Here is a 25,845-nt window from a genome sequence, read left to right as displayed (position 1 = left end):
AAGAGAATGCTGCCGGTCCCAGTTACCTCACAGGCCTGGGTGAGGAAAATGCCAAGAGCTGTAAAAGGGCTCAGAAAAGTCAAAAAGGTGATATATAAATGTAATAATTGATTATCATTTTGTGCTCAAGAATAAGCCATGGAAAACAAAATTGGAAAAGTATGTCTACAGCCCTAAAATATATGCATATAAAATTTTAAAAGAATGCAGTTCCGACTCTACAGATGGTATTTGGGGATTGTCTACTGCTTTAGAGTCTCAATGCCCCTTTTCCTACCTCCACAAAATCCACCTGGGAGTGTTAGCTGTACAAGAGGCCCAAATTCAGTCACCCCCACCCCCCTCCCAGAAAGGGAAGCAGGGCAGAGGCTCCAGGAAGGGAGGGCTACACTTTGGCTGTAGAGTACAATAGGCATGCAACATGGGAGGGTGGGCCTTATGAAATGTACATACACATGACTTGGGGTGAGGGCCCCGCCCCCCCACCCCCCCCCCGGGCTAGGAGGCACTGAGCAAGGGAGGGATCCATCTCCTCCCTGGCCAGGAGAGGGCCCTGGAGCAATCTCTAAGGGTTGCATATCCCCAGGGAGAGGGGACAGCTGCCACTCCTGCCTCTGTTCTCCCAACCCAAACCAGAGAGGGTGCTGAGCAAGGAGAAGACAGGTCCCAGAAGCCAAGAAGGTGTTGGCAACCCTGTCATTGAACTCAGGGTCCCAAAAACTCTTTGCATAAAATATCTTCAGACCTAAGAGATGGTCAAAGGCACAAAGTTTAAACATGGAGGTGGGGGTGTTGAGAGGGGTCTGGGGTACCCTGAAGTCCAGAGGTGTGATTCATTCCCCCTTACCCAGAAGGGTGACTGTTCCACTGGGCCTATCACCACAGGACATTTTCCATGACAAGCACTCAACTTCTTGGGGAAGGGGCATCAGGTTGGCACAGAAAAGGCCCAGGTAAGAGGCCACTCTGTACATTAATACTTTGATGATTAATGCTTGGGGAGAAGCAGGATTCTCCCTCCCAACTGAGGTCCTGAGAGTTAGGGAATAGGGTGGAAAGGGGTTGGAGGGCATCTTCTGGAAGACAGCACTGGGGCAGATCACAGTTTCTGCTCCATAGATTGCTGTAGACACAGTTCACTGCCCACAGAGATGATGGGCAAGTGATTGTCCATGTGGTAGCTGATGAGGTGACTGACACTCTCAAAGCAGTGATCCTTTGTCCAAACTACACCCTCAGGGTCCACCAGTAGCAGATGCTTGGGCTCCCCACTCTGCAAGCCAGTGAGCACATACTGGCCAGGTGTGGTCATGCTCTCCTGCACCAGGAAGTCCCCGTTGAGCTGCAGCTGTGCCTCAGCCTCCCGCTAGCTCAGCTTCCCATGGAACCAGGGGTCCCCTCAGAGCTGCTCAGCCATGGACACCAACTGGGGAGGAGGAGGCATGTGAAAAGCATCTTCAAAGGGCTTCATGTCAAACAGGTCCCAGGGTGTGCTGCCATTGATGGCAGGATTGGGGGTCCCAGCACCACCTCCTGCTTGCCAGGCCTTGTCTAGGTTCTGCACGTTGACATTGGAGGGATCATCAAAGAGCTCTCTGCCTGGACAGGGTGGTAGAGGTGGCATCTATTTGCAGACTTCTGGATCTCCCCCAACAGACTGTTCTACAGACAGTGTAGCTCCCAAGTGGCTGGGGGTCTGGGCACTGGGTAGAGTGGGTCGAACAGCCCCTGGAGTGGCTCCTTCCTGAAGCCTCATGTATACCACACGCCAAAGAGGGGGTTCCTTCCCAGGAAGTCATTATAGTGCTGATGGCCAGGTGGCTCTTCCTCCTCCTCATCCCAAGCTAAGCCATCAAAGCCAGTCATCTTGTCATGGGGGGTGACCAGTTTGGGTGGTTTCCTGAGGTATTGTTTAAAGTGCAACTCGAAGGCCTGGCCAATGGTGCTGATGACATCCTGGGCAAGCCCTTCAGGACACTCCAGAACGTGGCAGGCTTTCTGACTCACAGGGTCTTTGGCAACGTTGGTGACATACTTGGCTATGTCCAGATCCCCACTGAATGCAGAGATAGATTGCATATGGTGGTTAGTGATAATCTGTTTGCAGTCTGCAACCATGACGTTGAGGCTGCTGGTGGAGATGGTGAGAGTGATTGTCATTCCAGCAAATTTCAGGTTACTCCTTCCCAGGATAGAGCTGAGTGGATGGCTACAGGGCTTTCTCCTCCTTGTCGCCCCCTTGGCACCTGGCACAGCCTCACATACAAGACTGATGGCCTCCCTGGTGATCTGAGTCCAGGTGTTGAAGTCCAGAGCACTCATTGACTGCAGGACCTCCACACAGCCCATGTACCAAACCAAGTAGGAAACCCCAGGTCTCATGACTTTGTCATTGGGATGCAGCCAGCCCCACATGGGCTTACTGACAAAGCTCCCATGGTGGGTCCACTCCTTGCCCCCAAGCTGGCCCCCTTCCACCTGAGTCCTGCACCCACCACATCCACTCAGCTTGTTCATGTCCTGGAGGAGGGGTAGGGGAATGAGTCTGGCATAGTTGCCCCTACGATGCCCTCCCCATCATTGGCTGCCCTTCCTGGCTCCCCCTTAGGCCCCAGGTGTCCCCCGGCCCAATTGGCCAGCCTCAGGTTGCTCATCCAGGGGAAGAAGGAGCACAGGGTAGTGGGACTATGGTTCCCAGGCAGAGGGGGCAGGATGGGCCCCAGGGATGAGGCTGATGGGGAAGGCAGCTCCTCTGGTGGGGTGGACCCTGAAGGCCCCTCCTCCGGCGATGACAGAGACTCATTCCACAGTGGATTGTACTTGGACTTGGGGGGCAGGAGATTCATAGCTGAGGTGAGAGAGGGACTGCTGCTCAGTCTGGCCCCTCTGCCAGTTTGGGCAAGGAGGCCAGGCAGGGGGTATGCCCAAGCCCTTAGCCTGGTCAGACCTCTGTGGCCCAGGAGTCACAGAAGTCCTGGGGAATGAGAGGGACAGGTGGTTTCTGCTCCCCAGTTCAGACCCAGACAGTTTTGGGCCCCATTCCCACCCAACGTGGAGCCTCTTCCTCAGATAAAACTTTTTAAGCTGAGCCCAGCCATGGATTTGTATCATCAAATACCTATAAGTTGGATAAGTTTCCTCTCCTCTTGAGGTTCCAAGATAAACCTGGAGCTCCTGGACCTGTCAGAAAATGGCATTCTTTAACTACCACAGGTCAGAAACCCTGTACTAGGGTTGTGTAGACAAAGGTATGAGGGTAGTTTTGATTCCTTAAAGGAAAGCACACTATTCCAGTCAAAGCCCTGGTGAAATAATCAGCTTCTCCAATTGTGTCCTGTTGCAAATGAAAACAGATTCTTTATGCAAATAATTGCATTGTCATAAATTAAGAATACTTAAAAATAGTTTCCAAATCCTGGAGAAATCAGGTAGAGAGAAAAAAATATGCTCCAAATTTTGTTCAGAGGAGCATACTAAATTGTTAAAAGCTGTCAATAGCTTTAAAGAAAAGTTTCAAGACTAAAAAACAAAACAAAGGATCAGCAACGTTTTTAGTGAAAAGTCAAAAAGATTAGTCCAGTCCATACCATTAATTCCTGTTTTGCTTGATAGTCATAAAAGTTTTAGCTCTCCATGAGTCCTGAAAGTGTTTCCTCTATTCTCATGTCACAGTCTCCAAAGTTATCAGAAACCTGCATTCAAGAGCACTTGTTAAGAACTTTATAGCTAATTATAAAACCGCCTTCTAAAGAGGACCAAAACAACATGACGATTGCCTATGGATAACAAAAATTTTAGGGCAGCCATACTCAAAGATACAATTGACAATGAAATGTGTTACCTCTGTGGCACACAATAATTTTAACATAAGAATTATTATTATTACTGATAATGAACACTAAATCATATCAGAATTACAGGAGTTTCCCATAATTTTGGAAAACATACCAATAACATATTTATACAAATATACCCCAAAGAAAACCAAACACAATTTCATATTTGACAATGCTTCCTGTATACTTTTTGTACCAAATAAGTCAAATTATATCATTTTTGAACTTCAGGGAACCCAATATCTTAAAGAATTAATTAGGTCCAAAAATACATAATCTATCATTTCATTTTGGAAACCTTGTCAAATATAAAAGGTTTAAACACTTGATATTACAAAATAGAATCACAGGTCATTGTAAAATATGTCATTCTAAATGAATCATCAAAGTGATAACTCAAGGATTTCAAAAAAAAAAGGCAAAAAACATTATTTGTTGTGAGAGGAGACGTAATTTTCAAAATAACTCCTAATAACAGCATGAAGCCGATTAAATTTGTTTCTCAAAATTTTATAAACAATCTATAAAATTTTAATTTTTGACCATCAGATATAACCTCCATTAGCCTTTATAACCTTTATTAAGGAGTTGGTTAATGCTTCAAGAAAACCTTGTTAATCTGACACAGGGGCCCATATACTGGTCTTGCATCAGTGTGTCTCTGACATTAATGATTAATTTATAGTGAAACTGAATTTATTTTATCTTTCAAAATCAGCCCTTACAGTCTTCCTTGTCCAACTTTTCCATGATAGTCTCTGGGCCTTGAGTTGACATAGCTTTAATTTTTGTCCTGTATCTCAGGAATACAGTTTCCATGGTTGGTATGTTCTACGGGGCCTGAAGATGAGACTTAATTGCTCTCAGTGTTTAAGATCTAGCAAGACTTGGTGCCCTTTTTACACCCAGGAGTCAAAGCCCTGTAACTCAATGTCACAAGGACATTAAAAGCACGTACAGGACGATACATGAATGTAATAACATTAATTAAAAAAAATTAAATCTCAGTTTTTTTCCTAAGCAAACCAAACATAATAATAATGGCATAGAAATTATTTTGATAAAGCATACAATGTATTAGGCCAGTTACCAAAAGGCTAAATAAAAGACCTTCTGCAGTGCACAGAATACTATGCTGGAAGAAAACATTTCCTTTAGACCTTTAAGAAAATGTGCCTTTTAAAAGGGGAGTGAGAGAAAGCTGAGAAACAGTGAGATGCAATAAAAGTTGAACTTTGGTTTAAAAAAAATTGAAATATCTTATAATTTATAAAGAGTAAATCAACCCCTTAAGAAAATTTCATTGTTCTAACAAATGATTTAGTGTATAAGTGTTTTTTTTTTACATCAAGCCCAATCTCTAGAAAGAGCATTATAATTTTTATTTAATTATATACAACTTGATCATATAAAACGGTTTTTTTTTTTTTAATCCTCTTTTATGACTTACACAGACCACTCATGACATGCTAGAACTTTCTGGTTCGTCCTGAATATCACTCTTTCTAAAACAACTAGTCATTTTATTTTAGGTCTAAATTTACCATACAAGATTATTTCTCATATAAAATTATTTCTCATTAAGTTTCTTACCACAAAAAGCCTCTCTATTTTCATAACTTTCTTTACATCTCTTATTTCCTGCTTCCTTTTCCTTGTTTTATATAGAACCTTTAAATAAGGTTCAAATTACACAAAACTTTTCATCATTTTAAAAAGTAAACACTTTTTTAGGAAGAATGTTTTCCTACAATATATTTTTATGGGAAAATACCCAAATAATGAAATATCTATTATTTAATTTAATATAACTGTATATTCTATGTTATGACGTTTGTCTACAAGTATTTATCCCATTACGTTTACTCATTTTATTTTAATTTTTTACCTAGATTATTTAGGAAAACTGTGATAGTCATCATTTAAAGTTATTGAACAACCATTGCAAAATTATAACTGAGACAGAGAAAAATATTTGACCTAACTGACTCCATCTTGCTTTTAACCTCCAAGCTGTCCTTGTTCATTCCTGGGCATAGGCTGAATTAACTTTGGGAGGAACTTAGTTTATAGTTTAGCTTTGAAATGAATATGATAACAGTCCTTTCCCAAAACAAATCTCCTTATTGCCAGGGAACTAGACTGCCTAAAGCCACAGGATTAGAAGTTATAATAATCTTACTAAATTCAAGATGCAGCTATTTTCATTAAACCAATATCAGTCTTATAAACCAATATCAGTCTTATTTATTAAAATTACACAAACAAATATTATTCTGTTTAGGGTTGGGTTTATAGTTTTGTAATCCCTATGCCAAATTTTGACAACTTACAGTATTTGGTAGGAATAAGTATGAAATTGCTTGATTAATAAATGCAAACAAAATGTATGCTGGCAATTCTTAAGACATTTCTAATATTACTTTACCAATAATTTTAAAGCTAGCTTATTTAATACAGATTTTAACTTAAGTTACATAAACTTGAAAAAGTATTTGACTAGTCTTTTCTTTTTTCCTGACAAAGTATTTGATTCAAGTGCTTTTATTTTCTTAAGCCAATTAATTAGAGCTCTTTATATATTTTCAGTAGTGAAACATTTTGTACACAACACATAAATACATAGATGTATTAGGCATGCTGATAGAAGTACATCTTATAGATTTCCAAAACCTCCTCTTTTTTTTCCTGTCTTAAACTTGCAAACTCTTGATAACTTGTTTCCTTACCCTGGCAGTTGTCAGCTTCATAGTCCTAAATCTGCATATTAAAGGAAACAATTCTGGTGAAAATCAGGTAGCAAAATTTACATTATAAGGTACAAAGAGACTGTCTGGTGAGCTAGAGAGAAATTCAAAGGGATTTAATTGCCAATTGAACATAAAATTATAGTAGTCTATTATAAAGGCCTTCAAATATGTACACACACATATACATACACACATACTACATACACACAAAGATTCTATAGCTTTTACCTCAGTGCTTTAGCCATGAGATAAATACAAATTCACCAGCTTGTAAAAAAAAAAAAAGTTAGATCCAAACAGTGGTTTTTATTTCAGTAGAAAATAACAGCAGGCTGAAAAGAAAAATAGAGAAAATTGGGACCTACAAACTCTATAGTCTGCAGGTCAACCTTGGGACTCTTTAATGTAAATATGCACAAAAACCATATTACTTCCATTTTATTCTGGCAAGTAGAGGTTCCATAAAACTTACAGAGTGCTCAAAATGGGGTCATTCTCCTTATTTTCTCTTCATTCTTAGATTATTCATTTCCCACTTTTTTTTTTTCTTAAAAGGAGAAACTGAGCTGTGGCCTAGGGGTTTTGTGTTGTGGATCAATATGTGCTGCTTGTGGGCAGGACTCCACAGTTGGTCACAACTGAGTCAATTCCACCCTCTTACGTGTCTCAGTTTCACTCCAGAGGTCTATAAGCTCTGAGAGGGCTCAAAATGCCAGATGATCAGCCCTTATATGTGTTTCCTGGATGAGACATTTTTTAAATTAATTTTTCTTGGGGATTTCTCTACAGGGTCACTGCATGTCATGGGGGTCAACCCCCTAGAAACTCCTACAAGGCTCCTGATCACCCAGGGGTGCCTTTCAGTTTGGAGGAGCAAATGCCCTTTCTCTTTGGAGCTGAGGAAATCTCAGCCTATCATTAACACATGAAAACAACAGTTCAGTTCCTCATGCAAATGTGCACAGACAAATTGAATTAAGATTAATTCTGGGAGAAAAATCAATAGAGAAGACCCTTTAGAATGCATCTCTGAACAAGTATTAGGATCCTTAACAACTTCCTAGGAAAGAAAAGAAAGAAAAAAGAAAAAAAAAAAAAAAACCCCAGCCAAGACAACTTCCTGTAAACTGTGCTCAGTCACCCATAACTTTGTAGCTCTTGTGTGCCACCATACATACCAAGGTCAAATCCTCTCACAATGCAAAAACCAAAAAGGTCAGGTCATGCAATACAGGAAAACAGAGGTTTAGGCCTAAAAATAATCTGAATTCTTTAAAGGGGTTCAAGTCATTAGAAGCCCTTTCTAGATTTTTTGGTACTGCAGATGGCAAACGGGAAAGGAGGTATAGGGTGAAAGAAAAGTAAATGAAAATAACAATTATGGAATTTTTTAAAGACAAGAAGCAAACACAGAAACCAAACACATGTTTTTTCATTTTCTCCTTTTTTTTTTTTTTTCTTTTGCAGCTGTGAGGAATTTTAGCCAAACTAGAGAGGACTTGTTACACACAATTTGGAATTCTCACTCAGATTTGACCAAGTCAGGCAGAGTAGGTCAAATCTGTTGGGAGAAACACTGGAACAAACAACAACAAAACCCAGCAATGTGATCACCGAGGAGTGCTCTAACAGTAAAGAGAAATTAAGATCAACTGGTTGTTAATCTTAACTTTAGCCAAGACAAACCCCAGTTCAGTTACTTACCTAGGGATGAGTCTCAGGGTGAAGACTGCTCTCTACCACCTTAGAAGCAGAAAAAGAACCCTTATCTTCCCTGTTAGAAGTGAGCTCAAACTCCATAATGGAGTTATCTGCCTTCCATTGTCATGGAAGCAGGAAAAACTTGCCTTTCTTGTGTTGGAAGCAAGTAACACTCCAAAAAGGAAGTGGAGTTGTACTGCAAAATAAACTTTAGATCTTCACCAAATCTGGAGAGAACAGGGATTCTTTGGAGGGGCTTCTCTCAGACCTCAGCAAAATTTCCTATTGGTTTGAGACATAAAGTTAGCTCATGCTGCTGCCAAGCACCGATAGGAGATTTGTCAAGGGTCAGGGGCATCTCCACTCAGAATCCCTTTGTGGTAACCAAATGTGAACCCAAAAATTTGAGACAGGGCTCAGTTAATTTAGAAAGCTTATTTTATCAAGGCTGAGGATGCCTGCCCTTGACAAAGCCTCCAAAGGAGGCAATCAGATATGCATTTGTCTCAGTGAGAAGAGGGATGATTTTAAATATAATGGGAGTCAGGTTTGCCCTAAGCAGTTCCCAGCTTGAATTTTCCTTTTAGCTTAGTGATTTTGGGTGCCGAAGATACTTTCCTTTCACAAACTTTTTTTTTGAGACAGGGTCTCTCTCTGTCACTCAGCTGGAGTGCAGTGGCACAATTAGCCCACTATAACCTCAAACTCCTGTGTTCAAGGGATTCTCCTGCCTCAGCCTCCTGAGTAACTGAGACTACAGGTGTGTGCCACCATACCCGGCTCATTTTAAATTTTCTTTTGTAGAGATGGGGGTCTCAATATGTTGCTCAAGCTGGTCTCAAACTCCTAGGCTCAAACCATCCTTCTGCCTTAGCCTCCCAAAGTGTGGGGATTACAGGCACGAGCCACCACACCCAGCTAAACCATGCTTTATCATTAACAAATGGCCACTCTGTTTCCCTCTAGACCACAAGGATGAGGCTGTTTGCTGCTGCTCCTAAGAGCTGCTCCAACACATTACACAAAAGGCAGCACTTCATTCTACCCCTCCCCTGTCACCTTAATGTCAGTTAAAGCCTTTGCTGTAATTGGAGCTTTAAAACCAAGGTTTCTAGATTCTGTTGTCAACCACACGGGTGTTCAGTCTGCCTCCTTCCTCCTACCTGATACTGTAAACCAAAAATGAAATTTTAAGCCCCACCCCACTAATCTGAATTTCCCCCTCCTCTTGGCTAAGGGTATTTCAGAGTTCAGGCCATGATGGAAGAGAGGGTTGGACATGCCTCATTATACCCCTCCAGTATTAACATTAACACAGACCTTAAGTATGATTAAAAAAAAAAAACACAATCTATTTTCCCTGGAGTCTGCTATCTGAAGGCTTCATCTGTATGATAAAACATTGGTCTCCATAACCCCTTAACTTAACCCAGACATTCCTATCTACTGATAATAACTCTTTCAGCCAATTGCCAATCAGAATATGTTTAAATCTATCTATGACCGGGAAGCTTCTGCTTCAAGTTATCCTGCCCTTCCAGATCAAACCAATGTAAATCTTACATGTATTAATTGTTGCCTCATGTCCCTCTAAATTGTATAAAAGCAAGCTGTACCCCAACCACATTGGGCACATGTTGTCAGTTCCTCCTGAGGCTGTGTAATGGGTGCATCCTTAACCTTGACAAAATAAACTTTCTTAGCTGACTGAGACCTGACTCCAATATTTTGGATTTACAATACCTACAGCATTTTTACATTTTCCAAAGCACGTTGTTTCCATTCATTCATTTTATCCCCGTACCAACCCTGCAGGGACCAACATTTTCATATTCTAGGTGAAGAACCAGAGTCCAGGAGAGGTGACGTGGCTAGGATTCAGATTTCAAGCCTTTTCACTCAGTTGTAAATGCCATTGTAGACAATTTGACATGAAAACAAATATATAAAGAAGTGAATATGCAACTTGTAGAACTCCTAATTAGCAAACAATATGTATCTTTACTGGGGTAATGTGCAAGTATTAGCAGCAGTGAATCCATATGGGTCTGCAGCAATCTCAGTTATTGCCTCCTCAGAAGAAATAATTCAACTGAGAGGTATAAAAGACAGAAGAAGAGACAAAGGCAAGTTTTATAGCAGGAGCGAAAGTTTATTAAAATGTTTTAGGGCAGGAATAAAAGGAAGTGAAATACACTTGAAAGAGGGCCTAGTGGGTGACCTGAGAGATCAAGTGCACAGTTTGACCTTTGACTTGGGGCTTTATATGTTGGCATACTTCCAGAGGGTTTTGTTTCTTCTTCCCTAATTCTTCCCATGAAGTGGGTTGTCCACATACACAGTAGCCTGCCAGCACTTGGGAGGGGTCACGTGCAGTGGATTTACTAAAGTTGTATGCATGTTCACTTGCGGCATTTTTCCCATACAAGTCCAGTGTTCCTAGAAGAAGTTCATCTGCCATTTTGCCTCTTAGTGCACATGCTTGAGCTCACTCACACAACTCCTGAGGTGTTATTGAAAAGCTGCTTATCACCAAGTTCAGATGTTCTTATCTATTGGGAGACTGCCTTTTCCTGGTGCTGGCTGTGATCAATTATTATTTTAAAGAGATAGTTATCAACTGCCTGACCATCACCTGATGGTTGCCTGACATTCTTGGTTGGAAAAAGGGCCTTCTCCTGCCCTGCTTTTGAGATATCTGTTTTATGTTATTTTCATGTCTGACACTAATAGCTCCATCTGGACTCACCAACCACTCCTGTGGCCTCACCCAGAAGCAACTTTGTGCAAGAGGACAGCTTTGACTCCCTATGATTTCATCTCCAACCTAACCAATCAGCACTCCCCATACCCTAGCCCCCTGCCAACCAAACTGTATTTGAAAAATCCCTAACCTCTCAGCCTTTGATGAGATTAATTTGAGTAATTACCCCATCTCCTGTGTGGTATGGCTGACTTCACATCAATTAAACTTCCTTTACAGCAATTCCATGGTCTTTGTTTGTGCAGCAAGTAGAAAGAACTCATATGGTGGTTACAGACATGGACTTGAGATCGTTAAAGAATGGAGGGAGGAGCAGAGACAGGCAGTCAGAAAGAATCAATTCTGAGAACACCATGGGAGAAACTGAGATGCATGTCCTGAAAACAGAGAGGAGTTCGTTGTAACTGGACTGTAGAATGCTATAGAGAAAAAGTGGGTGTCAATGTGGCAGAGGAAGGTAAGAGTAGTTTCTGAAGAGACCTGAATTCCATTATGGGCACCCAAAACACCATGGGCTAATGGTGGATGGAGAGAGGAGATGGGTCCTCTCAGTGAGACTCAAGCTTTTCTATTCTGGCCTTTATCCCTCCTATTACAGCCTTCCCTGATATCCTCTGGACATAGGAGAGCCTCAGTGGTTTGTATTCACATTCAGTTCAAGCTTATTTGTACTAGAAACATTCAGTCTCCAGGGAAAGACTTCACCATAGAAACAGGCTAGGGCCATTTCCTGGTCCAGCAGTGAAATGCTTCCTTCTTGCTGGAAAAGGCAGAATTTCTGCTGGGTGGCCACCACCTGGGCTCCTTTCCCTTTCCCAGCCTACCAGTTGTGAGCCTCAGTCAGCCTTAGGCCCAATTAAGTTTCTTGTTCAATGGGGCATATGGTTGCTTTAGCTTGTCCTCTAATGATTTGGCTGGGCCTCTCCAATGAACTGGCAAGGTCCCTTTTCTTCAGTGGTTCTATTTTTGTCTCTTTATTTGGGAGATCCAGGCTTCAAATACTAATGTAGAAGGCTCAATTATCTTAAGAATTCATCTTCCTCTCTCCCCAGCTCACCTCCCTCTCCCTCCAGGGATCTGTGTCATGCCATACTGATGCTCTGTCCAAGATGAGGACTCTAGTGAAGGAAATTTCACATTAAATTATTTCTCTGGCTCATTGTCCCACCACTATTTTGAGCTCTTTTCTTAGCAGCACCAGAGCAAAACAACCTTAGGGGTTTAGTCAACTAGGAGCTCAATATGAGTCAGCAGTGTGATGTGGCTGCCAAAAAAATTAATACAATTTAATCAGAAAACAGGGCCCAGAAGGAAAGTGGCAAGAGCTTTATGCTGCTTTGCTGCTCCACCCTGGGAGGCAGTGCCTGCTGCTTCACTGCCATGATTAAGGATGCTACAGATGGAAAGTAAAAAGGGCACTGTCCTAGGAGACTGCAATGACACTGGCCTCCTGTTGGTTTCTCACCAGACCAAGAATGCTCCTGCCTTAAAGGGCTTTGAATAGGTGTTCTCTATGCCTAAAACACTTCCTGCAGTTTTTGACATGGCTCACTCCCTTACTTCCTTAGGCCTCTGTACAGATATATTTTCTCCAGAGAGGCTGGCTCAAACCCCCTATTTAAAATAGTTTCTCCCATCATTGTCTATCTTCTCTTACTCTGCATTATCTTTATAGCACTTATAATCTTCTGACTCAAATTATCTGTTTATCCCAGTAGAATCTAAGCTCATCATAGGGTTCTGTGTGTTTTGTCCACTGTTGTGTCTATAACAATACCTGACAAATATTGGAGCTGGCTGGAAATTTACCTAGGAAGCCTCTTTTTAGGCTTTCTTGACATTTTCACTAATAACTTAGCCAATGCTTGGATTGGTATGTATTGGATAAATTGATGAATGTATTGGCAATGATGTTGCATGGGGGTTTAAACATTGGATGGGGGTTTGCCTAGACCCACACCACCCAGTACGGTAGTTACTAGACACATGTGACTATTGAGCACTTGAAATGAGGCTTGTCTGAATTGTCATGTGTTGCAAATGTAAAATATACAACCGATTTTGAAGCTTTGGCATAAAAACATGTAAAATATTTCTGTAATCATGTTTTTATTGATTATATATTTAAATAATAATTTGAATGTACTAGGTTAAATAAAATATATTCCTAAATTTAAGATCACCTGCTTCTTTTTTCTTTTTAAACGTGTCCACTAGAAAATTTAGAATTACATATGTAACCAGCATCATATCTGTATTAAGTAGCACTGCTTTGGAAATTTTGATGACCTCCGTGTTTAAACTGTGACCTTTACAAGCTTGTGAGGTGTGTGTGTGTGTGTGTGTGTGTGTGTGTGTGTGTGTGGTAGAAGTAGCTCCTTGTAATTTACACAGAAGAGGGTTCTTCATAATCACTGCTACTAGGGACTGGTGACAGCAGGGTCAAATAAGCACTATGATTTATTACTCTATCTCATCTTTCTCATTTGTGCCTTTTGTCATCCAAGCTTGTCACAGAGCTGGTAACCAAAACCCAGAATAAATGGCTACATTTTTTTAACCTTCTTTCTTACTGCCCACCCATGTTTCCCCTGATGGTGACATTAATGAACACATAAATGGTGCAAAGGTGAGCTACAAATTGGAAGAAGAAAATCTAGCCACAAGCACTCTGAACCATCCACACCCTGCAAAATCCACCACTTCAGAAAATATATCTCTGCCTGATAAATAATTTTATACCTGTAACCAACTCCCACAGCAGATCTGTATGCTGGGTTATCCCAAGAAGGCAATAGAAAAGTAAGAGACTTTTTCTAATTACCCTCTAGGAAATTAGAAAGTCAGGAGCTAAAGCTCACGTGTGGGTGAAAAGTTAAACAAGAATAAAGAACAGTCATCCAAGAAATGATGGGAAAAAAGTGATTAAGAGGCAAACAAATGACCCAGAAAGTTGGTGCTCTAGGAGTTCAAATGAGGGATAGGTCCAAGGGCTAAGACAGTCAGAGAAAGGTTTTTGGAGGGTGTAGTACTTGAGCTGTTCCTTGAAGAATGTGTGTGATGTTTCAAGATCCAGGATTTCCAGAGCTTGAAGAACCCTACATGACATAGTGCACTTCTCATTGTACAGATAAGAAAACTGAGGCCCAGAGAGAAGTAAAATCACAGGAAAATGTTAAGATTAGAACTAAGATTATTTTCATGTTTCTCAACTTCAAATTATACCACAGGGCTACTGTAACCAAAAGAGCATGATACTGGGACAAATACAGACAAATAGACCAATGGAACAAAATAGAGAGCCCAGAAATAAGGCCACATACTTATGACCATCTGATCTTTAATGAAATCAATGAAAACAAGCAATGAAGATAAGACTCCCTATTCAATAAATAATGCCAGGATAACTGGCTAGCCATATGCAGCAGATAAAAACTGGACCATTTCTTACACCATATGCAAAAATTAACTCAAGATAGATGAAAGACTTAAATGTAGAACCCAAAAGTATAAAAACCCTGGAAGACAACCTAGGCAATACCATTCTGAACATAGAAACTGGCAAAGATTGCATAACAAAGACACCAAAAGCAATCACAGCGAAAGCAAAAATTGACAAATATCTCATTAGACTTAAGAGATTCTGCACAGTAAAAGAAACTATTAGCAGAGTAAAGAGACAACCTACAGAATGGGAGAAAAATTTTGTGAACTATGCATCTGATAAAGGTCTAATATCCAGCATCTACAAGGAACTTAAACAAATTTACAATAAAAAATACCAAACAATTCCATTGAAAAGTGGGTAATGGACATGAACATACACTTTTCAAAAGAAGACAAACATGTGACTGACAAGCATATGAAAAAAATCTCAATACCACTGATCATTAGAGAAATACAACTCAAAACCACAATGAGATACCATCTCACACCAGTCAGAATGGCTATTACAAAAAATTCAAAATAACAGATGCTGGCTAGGTTGTGGAGAAAAAGGAATGCTTATACACTGCTGGTGGGAGTGTAAATTAGTTCAGTCATTGTGGAAAGCAGCATAGCAATTCTTTAAATAGGTAAAAACAGAACTACCATTATCCAGCCATTCTATTACTGGGCATATACCCAAAGGAATATAAATAATTCTACCATAATACATATGCATGTGTATGTTCATTGCAATACTATTTACAATAGCAAAGACATGTAATCAACACAAACACCCACCAATGGCAGATTGGGTAGAGAAAATGTGGTACGTATACACCATGGAATACTATGCAGCCATAAAAAGAATACAATCCTGTTTTTTGCAGGAACATGGTTAGAGCTAGAGGACACTATCCTTAGCAAACTAACACAGAAACAGAAAATTAAATACTGCATGTTTTCACTTATAAGTGGGAGCTAAGTGATGAGAGCACATGTACACACAGAGGGGAACAACACACTGGGGCCTATCAGGGAGTGGAATGTGAGAGGAGGAGTATCAGAAAAAATAACTATTTGGGGATTTGTCAAGATGGCTAACTAAAAGCAGCTAGTGTGCACAGCTCTCACAGAGAGGAATGCAAGGGGCGAGTAGATACAGTAACGTTAACTGAAACATCCAGGTGCATGCATTGGGACTAATCAAGAGAACAACTCGGCCAGGAGTGGTGTCTCATGCCTGTAATCCCAGCACTTTGGGAGGCCGAGGCAGGTGGATCACCAGGTCAGTTCGAGACCAGCCTGGCCAAGATGGTGAAACCCCATCTCTACTAAAAATACAAAAATTAGCCAGGCATGGTGGCAGGCCTGTAATCTCAGCTACTCAGAGGCTGAGGCAGGAGAATCGCTTGAACCCGGGAGGTGGAGGTTGTAGTGAGCCGAGATTGCGCCACTGCACTCTAGCCTGGGCAAAAGAGCAAGACTCCATCTCAAAAAACAAACAAACAAACAACAAAAAGAAAGAAAGAAAGAAACAGAAAAGAAAAGAAAAAAGAAAACAACTCGACCCACAGGGAATGGAGAAAAGCAAGGCAAGATGACAGCCTACCCAGGAGTGACATAGAGCCAGGAGAACCTCTCCCATTCAGAAAAGCAGTGAGTAAATGTGCAACCCCAGAAACCTATGCTTCTCCCATGGATCTTTGCAACCCTAGGCTCAGGAGATCGCCTTGGAACCCACTCCATTAGGGCCTTCAGTCTGATATACACAGCTACATGGAGTGTCAGCAGGGCAGCCATTCAGGCACACATAGAGACCTGGGAGCCTTAGATACCCAGGGTTTCTGGGCTTCTCAGCAAAAGTAGCTGCAACTCCAGTAAAGCGGGAAGTTAAATCCCTGTACATGCCTCTAGGAAAGGGGTTGAAACCAGGGGGCTGGGTAGCAACAGTTTTCAGGTCCCACTTTCATGGCACCTCACAGGATAAGATCCACTGGCTTGGAATCCCAGCCAGCCACTGGTATGAGTGTTGCAACTCCCTGAAACAGAGCTTCTGGGGGAGAGGTGGGCCATGATCTTGGCTGTTTGAGCTACTTAGCCATTTCAGCCTTAGGACTTTGGAGAGTCCAAGCCACCTGGGGACAGAACCGGTTCCCCAGCACACCACAGCTGCTCTATGAAAACGTGACCAGACTGCTTGTTACAGTGGGTCCCCAATCCTGTTCCTTATCACTGGGTGGGACCTCCCAACCAAGGTCTCCAGCCATCTCTGCTAGTGCTCTCTGGCTTGCAGAGATTTCAAACCTCCCTGGGATGAAGCTTCCAGTGGGAGGGACAGGACACCATCATTACTGTTTGGGTAACTTAGCCATTCCAGCCTTAAGACTTTGAAGAGTCCAAGTGAACTGGGGCTAACACAGACACCAAGCACAGCACAGCTGCTCTATGAAAATGTGGCCAGACTGCTTTTTAAAGTTCCCCATCTTGTTCTTCATCACTGGGCGGGACCTCCCAACCAAAATCTCCAGCTACCCCCACTGGTGTTCTCCAGCTGACAGAGGTTTCAAACCTCCCTGGAATGAAGCTCCAAGAGGAAGGAGTGGGCTGCCATCTTTGCTGTTTGGGTGACTTAGCTGTTTCAGTCTTTGGACTTTGGAGAGTCCAAGGTGTCCGAGGACTGGAGCAGAGTTCCAGCACAGCACAGCTCCTCTATGAAAACGTGGCCAGACTGCTTTTTAAAGCAGATTCCTGATCTCATTCCTCCACACTGGGTGAGACCTCCCAACCGAATTCTCCAGCTACACTTGCTAGTGTTCTCTAACCAGGAGAGGTTTTCAATCACCCTGGGATAGAGCTCCCAGAAGAAGGGGTGGGCCACAATCTTTGCTGTTTGGGTGACTTAGCTGTTCCAGCCTTTGAGCTTTGGAGTCTCTGATATGACCAGGGGCTGAAGCAGACCTACAGAAATGTAGCCAGACTGGTTTTTTAAAGCCGGTCCCTGATCCCGTTCTTTCTCATTGGGTAGGACCTTTCAACTGGGGTCTCCAGCCACCTCCTACAAGTGTGTTCAAGCCAGCAGCAGATGCATACCTCACTGGGACTGAGCTTGCAGAGGGAGGGGCAGGCTGTCATCTTTAATATTTTATAGCCTTCACTGTTGATACCTCTAGGTACTGGAAAATCTGAGGTAACTAGGAAGTGGAGTGGGCCACTAGCATATCACAGCAGCCCTATGGAAAATTGGCCAGACTGTTACATGGGTGCCCATTTCTATAACTCCTCATTAGGCAGGTCCTCCAGGCCTGGGCCTCCAACCAGTCCCCACCAGAGCTGTTGAGCCAATAGCAGCTCTGCAACTTCCTGGACAGAGTCTCCAGGGCAACTGAAGGCCTTTCTGCCACCACCTATGCAGTGGAATTGCCCTTGCTATCCTCGGACTAATGAAGGTGCGGCGACCCTAAGTCCACACCTGCAATAAGCTGTAGTTGAGCCAAGGAGAGAAGGCCAGTCCATCTCCCACAGGTCTCACCCACCCCCACTACTTGTCACCAGACAGGAAACCCCCAGTTTGGGCACAGAACACAGACCCTCTATCCTGGGCTGATTGCACTGAGTCTTCAAGTTCTGAGATTCTTCTCTCAGCTTGGTTTATTCAAATAAACCATTGCTGAGAAAGAACTCCAGTAACTCAAATGGGAAGAGTGTTGTATGTCCTCCAAACAACTGCACCAGTTCTCCAAGAAGAATTCTTAACCAGACTGAGCTGGCTGAAATAACAGAACTATAATTCAGAATATGGATAAGAACAAAGACTATCAAGGTTCAGGAGAATGGAAAAATGTAATCCAAGGAAACTGAAAACCACAATAAAACATTGCAGGAGATGAAGGACAAAGTAGCCAGTATAAAAAAGAACCTAATGGATCTGACAGTGCTGAGTAACACAATAGGAGAGTTTCACAATGCAATCACAAGTATTAACAACAGAAGACAGACAAATTTTATTTTTTAAAAGGAATGAACAAAACCTTCAAGAAGTGTAGGATTATGTAAAGAGGCCAAATCTGTGAATCATTAGCATCCCTGAAAGGGAGGGGAAGAAAGCAAACAACTTGAAAACATATCTCAAAATACCATCTGTGAAAACTTCCTCAATATTGTGAAAGAGGCCAATAGTCAAATTCAGAAAATACAGAGAACTCCTGCAACATTCTACACAAGAAGGTCATCACCAAGACACAGAATCCTCAGATTTTTCAAGATCAAATTGAAAAAAAGAATGTTAAAGGAAGCTAGAGAGAAAGGGAAGGTTACCTACAAAGAAAACCCCATCAGGCTAACAGCAGACTTCAGAGATGAAACACTCCAATTCAGAAGAGATTGGGGGCCTATATTCAATATTCTTAAAGCCAGCATAATAACCAGGTAACAACAAAATGGCAGGGTCAAATTCACACATATCAATACTAACCTTGAATGTCAACAGGATAAACGCCCCCACAAAGTGGCAAGCTGGATAAAAAAAGCAAGACCCAAAGGTATGCTGTCTTTAAGAGACCCATCACACATGTAATGACACCCATAAGATCAAAATAAAAAGATGGAGGAAAATCTATGAAGCAAATGGAAAACAGAAAAAAGCAAGAGTTGCAATCCTAATTTCAGACAAAACAGAATTTAAAAAAACAAAGATCAAACACAGAAGCAGCCAGATTCATAAAGCAAGTGTTTAGAGACCTGTAAAGAGAAATAGACTCCCACACAATAATAGTGGGATACTTCAACATTCCACTGCCAATATTAGATAGATCATTGAGGCAGAAAATTAATAAAGATAATCTGGACCGGAACTCAAATGTATTAGTCCATTCTTGCACTGCTATAAAGACACACCTGAGACTGGGTAATTTATAAAGAAAAGAGCTTCAATTGACTCAGAGTTCCACCTGGCTGGGGAGGCCTCAGGAAACTTATAATCATGGAAAAGATGAAGGGGAAGCAAGGCATATCTTCACATGGCCAGAGCAGGAGGAAGACAGAAAGCAAACGGGGACATGCTACACACTTTAAAATTACCAGATCTTGTGAGAACTCTATCATGAGAACAGCAAGGGGGAAGTCCACTCTCCATGATTCAATCACCTTCCACTAGGCCCCTCCTCCAAAACTGGGAAATACAATCCAACATGAGATTTGTGTGGGAACACAGAGCCAAATCATATCATTCTGCCCCTGGCCCCTCCCAAATCTCATGTCCTTCTCATATTTCAAAACACAATCATGCCTTACCAACAGTCCCCCAAAGTCTTAACTCATTCCAGCATTAACTCAAAAGTCCAAGTCCAAAGTCCCATCTGAGACAAGGCAAGTCCCTTGTGCTTATGAGCCTGTAAAATAAAACACAAGTTAGTTACTTCCATGATACAGTGGAGGCATTGGGTAAATGTTCCTGTTTCAAAAGAGAGCAATTGGCCAAAACAAAGGGACTACAGGCCCCATGCAAATTTGAAACTCAGCAGGGCAATCATTAAATCTCAAAGCTCCAAAATAATCTCCTTTGACTCCATGTCTCACATCCTGGCCATGCTGATGCAAGGGGTGCCCTTCCAAGGCCTTGGGCATCAACATTAGACCAAATGAATCTGATAGACCTCTACAGAACTCTCCAATTAAAAACAGCAAAATACACACTATTCTCATTGCCACATGGCACATAATCTAAAATTGATCACCTAATTAGACATAAAGCAATCCTCAGCAAATGCAAAAGAACCTAAACCATACCAAACACTCTCTCAGACCACAGAACAATCAATATAGAAGTCAAGACTAATATATTGCTAAAAACCATGCAATTATATAAAAATTAAACAACAAGTTCCAGAATGGCTCTTGGGTAAATAATGAAACTGAGGAAGAAATCAAGAAGTTTTTTGAAACTAATGAAAACAAAGATACAACATACTAGAATCTCTGGGACACGGCTAAGGTAGTATTAAAAGGAATATTCAAAGCACTAAATGTCCACATCAAAAAGTTAGAAAGATCTCAAATTAACAACCTAACATCACAACTAAAAGAACTAGAGAAGCAAGAATGAATCAACCCCAAAGTTAACAGAAGACAAGAAATAACCTAAATCAGAAATTAACTAAAGGAAATTGAAACACACACAAAAAATTCCAAAGATCAATAAATTCAGTTTTTAAAAAAATAACGAAATATATAGGCCACTAGCTAGACTAAAAAGGAATAAAAGAGAAAAGAGCCAAATAAACACAATTAGAAATGACTGACCCCATAGAAATAAAAGTAACCATCAGAAACTATGATGAGCTCTTCTATGCACACAAACTAGAAAACTTAGACGAGATGGATATATTCCTGGACACACACACACACACCCTTTCAAGACGGAACCAGGAAGAGATGGGTTTCCTGAAGAGACTGAAAATGAGCCCCACAATTGAATCAGTAATTTATCAGTAATAAATAGCCTACCAACCAAAAAAAAGCCTGATGAATTCACAGTCAAATTCTACCAGATGTACAAAGAAGAGATGACACCATTCTCACTGAAACTATGCCAAAAAATTGAGGTTACACTCCTCTCCAACTCATTCTATGAGGCCAGCATCATCCTGATACCAAAAACTGGCAGAGAGACAATAAAAAAAAAAAAAAACTTTAGGCCAATATCCCTGATGAACATCAATGCAAAAATCCTGAACAAAATACTTGCAAATCGAATCCAGTGGCACATCACAAAGTTAATCCACCATAATCAAGAAGACTGTATCCCTGAGATGCAAGGTTGGATCAACATAGGCAGGTCAATAAATGTGATTCATCACATAAACAGAGCTAGAGGCAAAACCCCATGATTATCTCAACAGGTGCAGAAAAGCCTGTCGATAAAATTCAACACCCTTTCAGGATAAAAATTGTCAACACACCAGGTATTGAAGTAACATGTCTCAAAATAATAAGTCATCAAGGACATACCGACAGCCAATATCACACTGAATGGGCAAAAATTGGAAGCATTGCCCCTGGAAAACCAGCACAGTATAAAGATGCCCTCTTTCACCATTCCTATTCAACATTGTATTGGAGGTTCTAGCCAGAGCAATCAGGCAAGAGAAAGACATAAAAGGCATCCAAATAAGAAGAGAAGTCAAATCATCCCTGCTTGCAGATGACATGATTCCATGTCTAGAAAACCCCATAGTCTTGTCCCAAAAGCTCCTTCAGCTGATAAACAACTTCAGCAAAGTTTCAGGATGCAAAATCAATGTACAAAAATCACTAGCATTCCTATACATCCACAGTAGTCCAGCCAAGAGCCAAATTAGGAAGGAAATTCCATTCACAGTAGCCACAAAAAGAATAAAATATTTAGAAATACAGCTAACCAGGGAGGTAAAAGCGAACCCAGAAATAAAGTTGCACGTCTATTACCATCTGATCAAAGCTGAAAAAAATAAGCTATGAGGAAAAGACTCACGACTCAATAAATGGCGCTGGGTTACATATCTAGCCAAATGCAGAAGGTAGAAACTGAACCCCTTCCTTCAACATATACAAAAATCAACACAAGATGGATTAAATATTTAAATGAAAAACCTCAAACTTTGAAATCCCTGGAAGACAACCTAAACATCCTGGACATAGGAATGGACAATGATTTCATGATGAAGACATCAAAAGCAATCACATAAAAAGCAAAAAATGACAAATGGGATGTAATTAAACTTAACAGCATCTGCACAGCAAAAGAAACTATCAACAGAGTAAACAGACAACCTACAGAATGAAAGCAAATATTTGCAAATTATGCATTTAACAAAGGTCTAATATCCAGTTTCTGTAAGGAACTTAAATAAATTTACAAGAGAAAAACAAGCAACCATATTAAAAAGTGAGCAAACAACGACAGACACTTTTCAAAAGACACACATGCGGCCAACAACCATATATAAAAAAAAGCTCAACATCACTGATCATTACAGAATGATTTGCAAGTCAAAACCACAATGAGATACAATCTCATACCAGTCAGAATGGCTATTACTAAAAAGCCAAAAAAAAAACAGATGCTGGTGAGTTTGTGGAGAAAAGGGAACACTTATACACTACTGATGGGAGTGTAAATTAGTTCAACCATTGTGGAAAGCAGTATGGTGATTCCTCAAAGTGCTAAAAGTGGAAGCACCATTTGACTCAGCAATTCCATTATTGGTTATATACCCAGAGGAATTTAAATCATCCTACCATACAGACACATGTATGAGAATCTTTATTGCAACACTATTTACAATAACAAAGACATGGAATCAACCTAAATGCCTGTTAATGACAGACTGGTTAAAGAAAATGTGGTACATATATACCGTGGAATACCATGCATTCATAGGAAAGAAGATTATGTCATTGCAGGAACATGGATGGAGCTGAAGGCTGTTATTCTTAGCAAACTAATGCAGGAACAGAAAACCTATTACTGCACGTTCTCACTTATAAGTGGGAGCTACATGGTGAGAACTCATGAACACAAAGAAGGGAACAACAGACCCTGGATTCTACTTGAGAGTAGAGGGTGGGAGGAGGGAGAGGAGCAGAAAATGTAACTATTGTGTACTGGGCTTAATACATGTGCGATGAAAGAATCTGTACAACAAACCCTTATGACACGAGTTCACCTATGTAACAAACCTTGACGTGTACCCCCAAACCTAAAATAAGAGTTAAAAAAAGTAAATATTGGGTACTAGGCTTAGTACCCAGATGACAAAATAATCTGTACAACAAATCCCCATGACCTCGAATTTATCTATATAACAAACCTGCACATGTACCCCTGAACCTAAAATAAGTTAAAACTTTTTTAAAAAACAAAGGAACTAAGGATTTTGGGTTCCCAGTCCACTGCTTTGTTCACCAGGTGTTGAGAAGTGGGGTGATATGGTTTAGATCTGTGTCCCCAGAAAAACTCATGTGGAATTGATAATCCCCAATGTTGGATGTGGGCCCTGGTGAGATGTGATTGGATCATGGGGGTGGATTTCTCATTAATGTTTTAGCATCATCCCCTTTGGTATAGTCCTCATGATAGTGAGTGAGTTTTCATAAGATCTGGTCACATAAAAGTGTGTGGCACCTCTCCCATTATTCTCACTTGTTCTTGCTCTGGCCTTGTGAAGTGCCTGTTTCCCCTTTGCCTTTCACTATGATTGTAAGTTTCTGGTTGCTTCCACAGAAGCTGAGCAGATGCCAGAATCATGCCTCCTGTGCACCCTATGGAGCCATGAATGAATTTAACCTCTTTCCTTTATCAATTACCCAGTCTCAGGTACTTCTTTTTTTTCTTTTCTTTTTTTTTTTTTTTTTTTTTTGTACTTTAAGTTCTAGGGTACATGTGCACAACATGCAGGTTTGATACATAGGTATACACGTGCCATGTTGGTTTGCTGCACCCATCAACTCGTCATTTACATTAGGTATTTCTCCTAATGCTATCCCTCCTCCAGCTCCCCAGCCCCCGACAGGCCCTGGTGTGTGATGTTCCCCACCCTGTGTCCAAGTGTTCTCATTATTCAATTCCCACCTATGAGTGAGAACCTTTGTGATAGTTTGCTGAGAATGATGGTTTCCAGCTTCATCCATGTCCCTACAAAGGACATGCACTCATCATTTTTTATAGCTGCCTAGTATTCCATGGTGTATATGTGCCACATTTTCTTAATCCAATATATCACTGATGGACATTTGGGCTGGTTCCAAGTCTTTGCCATTGTGAATAGTGCTGCAATAAACACACATGTGCATGTGTGTTTATAGCAGCATGATTTATAATCCTTTGGGTATATACCCAGTAATGGAGTCGCTGGGTCAAATAGTATTTCTAGTTCTAGATCCTTGAGGAATTGCCACACTGTCTTCCACAACGGTTGAACTAATTTACACTTCCACCAACAGTATAAAAGCATTCCTATTTTTCCACATCCTCTCCAGCATCTGTTGTTTCCTGACTTTTTAATGATCGCGATTCTAACTGGTGTGGGATGGTATCTCATTGAGGTTTTGATTTGCATTTCTCTGATGACCAGTGATGATAAGCATTTTTTTCATGTGTCTGTTGGCTGCATAAATGTCTTCTTTTGAGAAGTGTCTGTTCATATCCTTTACCCACTTGTTGATGGGGTTGTTTGTTTTTTTCTTGTAAATTTGTTTAAGTTCTTTGTAGATTCTGGATATTAGCCCTTTGTCAGGGGTAGATTGCAAAAATTTTCTCCCATTCTGTAGGTTTTCCTGTTCACTCTGATGGCAGTTTCTTTTGCCATGCAGAAGCTGTTTAATTAGATCCCATTTGTCAATTTTGGCTTTTGTTGCCATTGTTTTTGGTGTTTTAGTCATGAAGTCCTTGCCCATGCCTTTGTCCTGAATGTTATTGCCTAGGTTTTCTTCTAGGGTTTTTATGGTTTTAGGTCTAACATTTAAGTCTTTAATCCATCTTGAATTGATTTTTGTATAAGGTGTAAGGAAGGGATCCAATTTCAGCTTTGTACATATGGCTAGCCAGTTTTCCCAGCATCATTTATTAAACAGGGAATCCTTTCCCCATTGCTTGTTTTTGTCAGGGTTGTCAAAGATCAGATGGCTGTAGATGTGTGGTGTTATTTCTGAGGCCTCTGTTCTGTTTCATTGGTCTATATGTCTGTTTTGGTACCAGTACCATGCTGTTTTGGTTACTGTAGCATTGTAGTATAGTTTGAAGTCTGGTAGCGTGATGCCTCCAGCTTTGTTCTTTTTGCTTAGGATAGTCTTGGCAATGCGGGCTCTTTTTTGGGTCCATATGAACTTTAAAGTAGTTTTTCCAATTCTGTGAAGAAAGTCATTGGTATCTTGATGGGGATGCATTGAATCTATAAATTACCTTGGGCAGTAAGGCCATTTTCACTATATTGATTCTTCCTATCCATGAGCATGGAATGTTCTTCCATTTGTTTGTGTCCTCTTTTATTTCATTGAGCAGTGGTTTGTAGTTCTCCTTGAAGAGGTCCTTCACATCCCTTGTAAGTTGGATTCCTAGGTATTTTATTTTCTTTGAAGCAATTGTGAATGTGAGTTCACTCATGATTTGGCTCTCTGTTTGTCTGCTATTAGTGTATAGGAATGCTTGTGATTTTTGCACATTGATTTTGTATCCTGAGTCTCAGGTATTTCTCTATAGTAATGCAAGAACAGACTAATACCGAAAATTGCACCAGGAGTGGGGCACTGCTATAAAAATACCTGAAAATGTGGAAGCAGCTTTAGAATTGGTTAAGAGGCCAATAATTTGGAGGGCTCAGAAGAAAACAGA

The 25,845-nt window shown here is 40.9% G+C and overlaps 1 pseudogene; it reads right to left on the bottom strand.

The window, feature by feature from the left end:
- Nucleotides 1-1,099: 1,099 nt before the first annotated feature.
- On the bottom strand, nt 1,100-2,846 carry LOC100452566 (SHC-transforming protein 1-like; annotated as a pseudogene).
- Between the last annotated feature and the right edge of the window lie 22,999 nt (nt 2,847-25,845).

This window comes from Pongo abelii, chromosome X, assembly GCF_028885655.2.
Source record: "Pongo abelii isolate AG06213 chromosome X, NHGRI_mPonAbe1-v2.0_pri, whole genome shotgun sequence".
Lineage (NCBI taxonomy): Eukaryota > Metazoa > Chordata > Mammalia > Primates > Hominidae > Pongo > Pongo abelii.
Note: the sequence above shows the minus strand (reverse complement) of the source record. Positions and strands in the feature narration are given on the sequence as shown.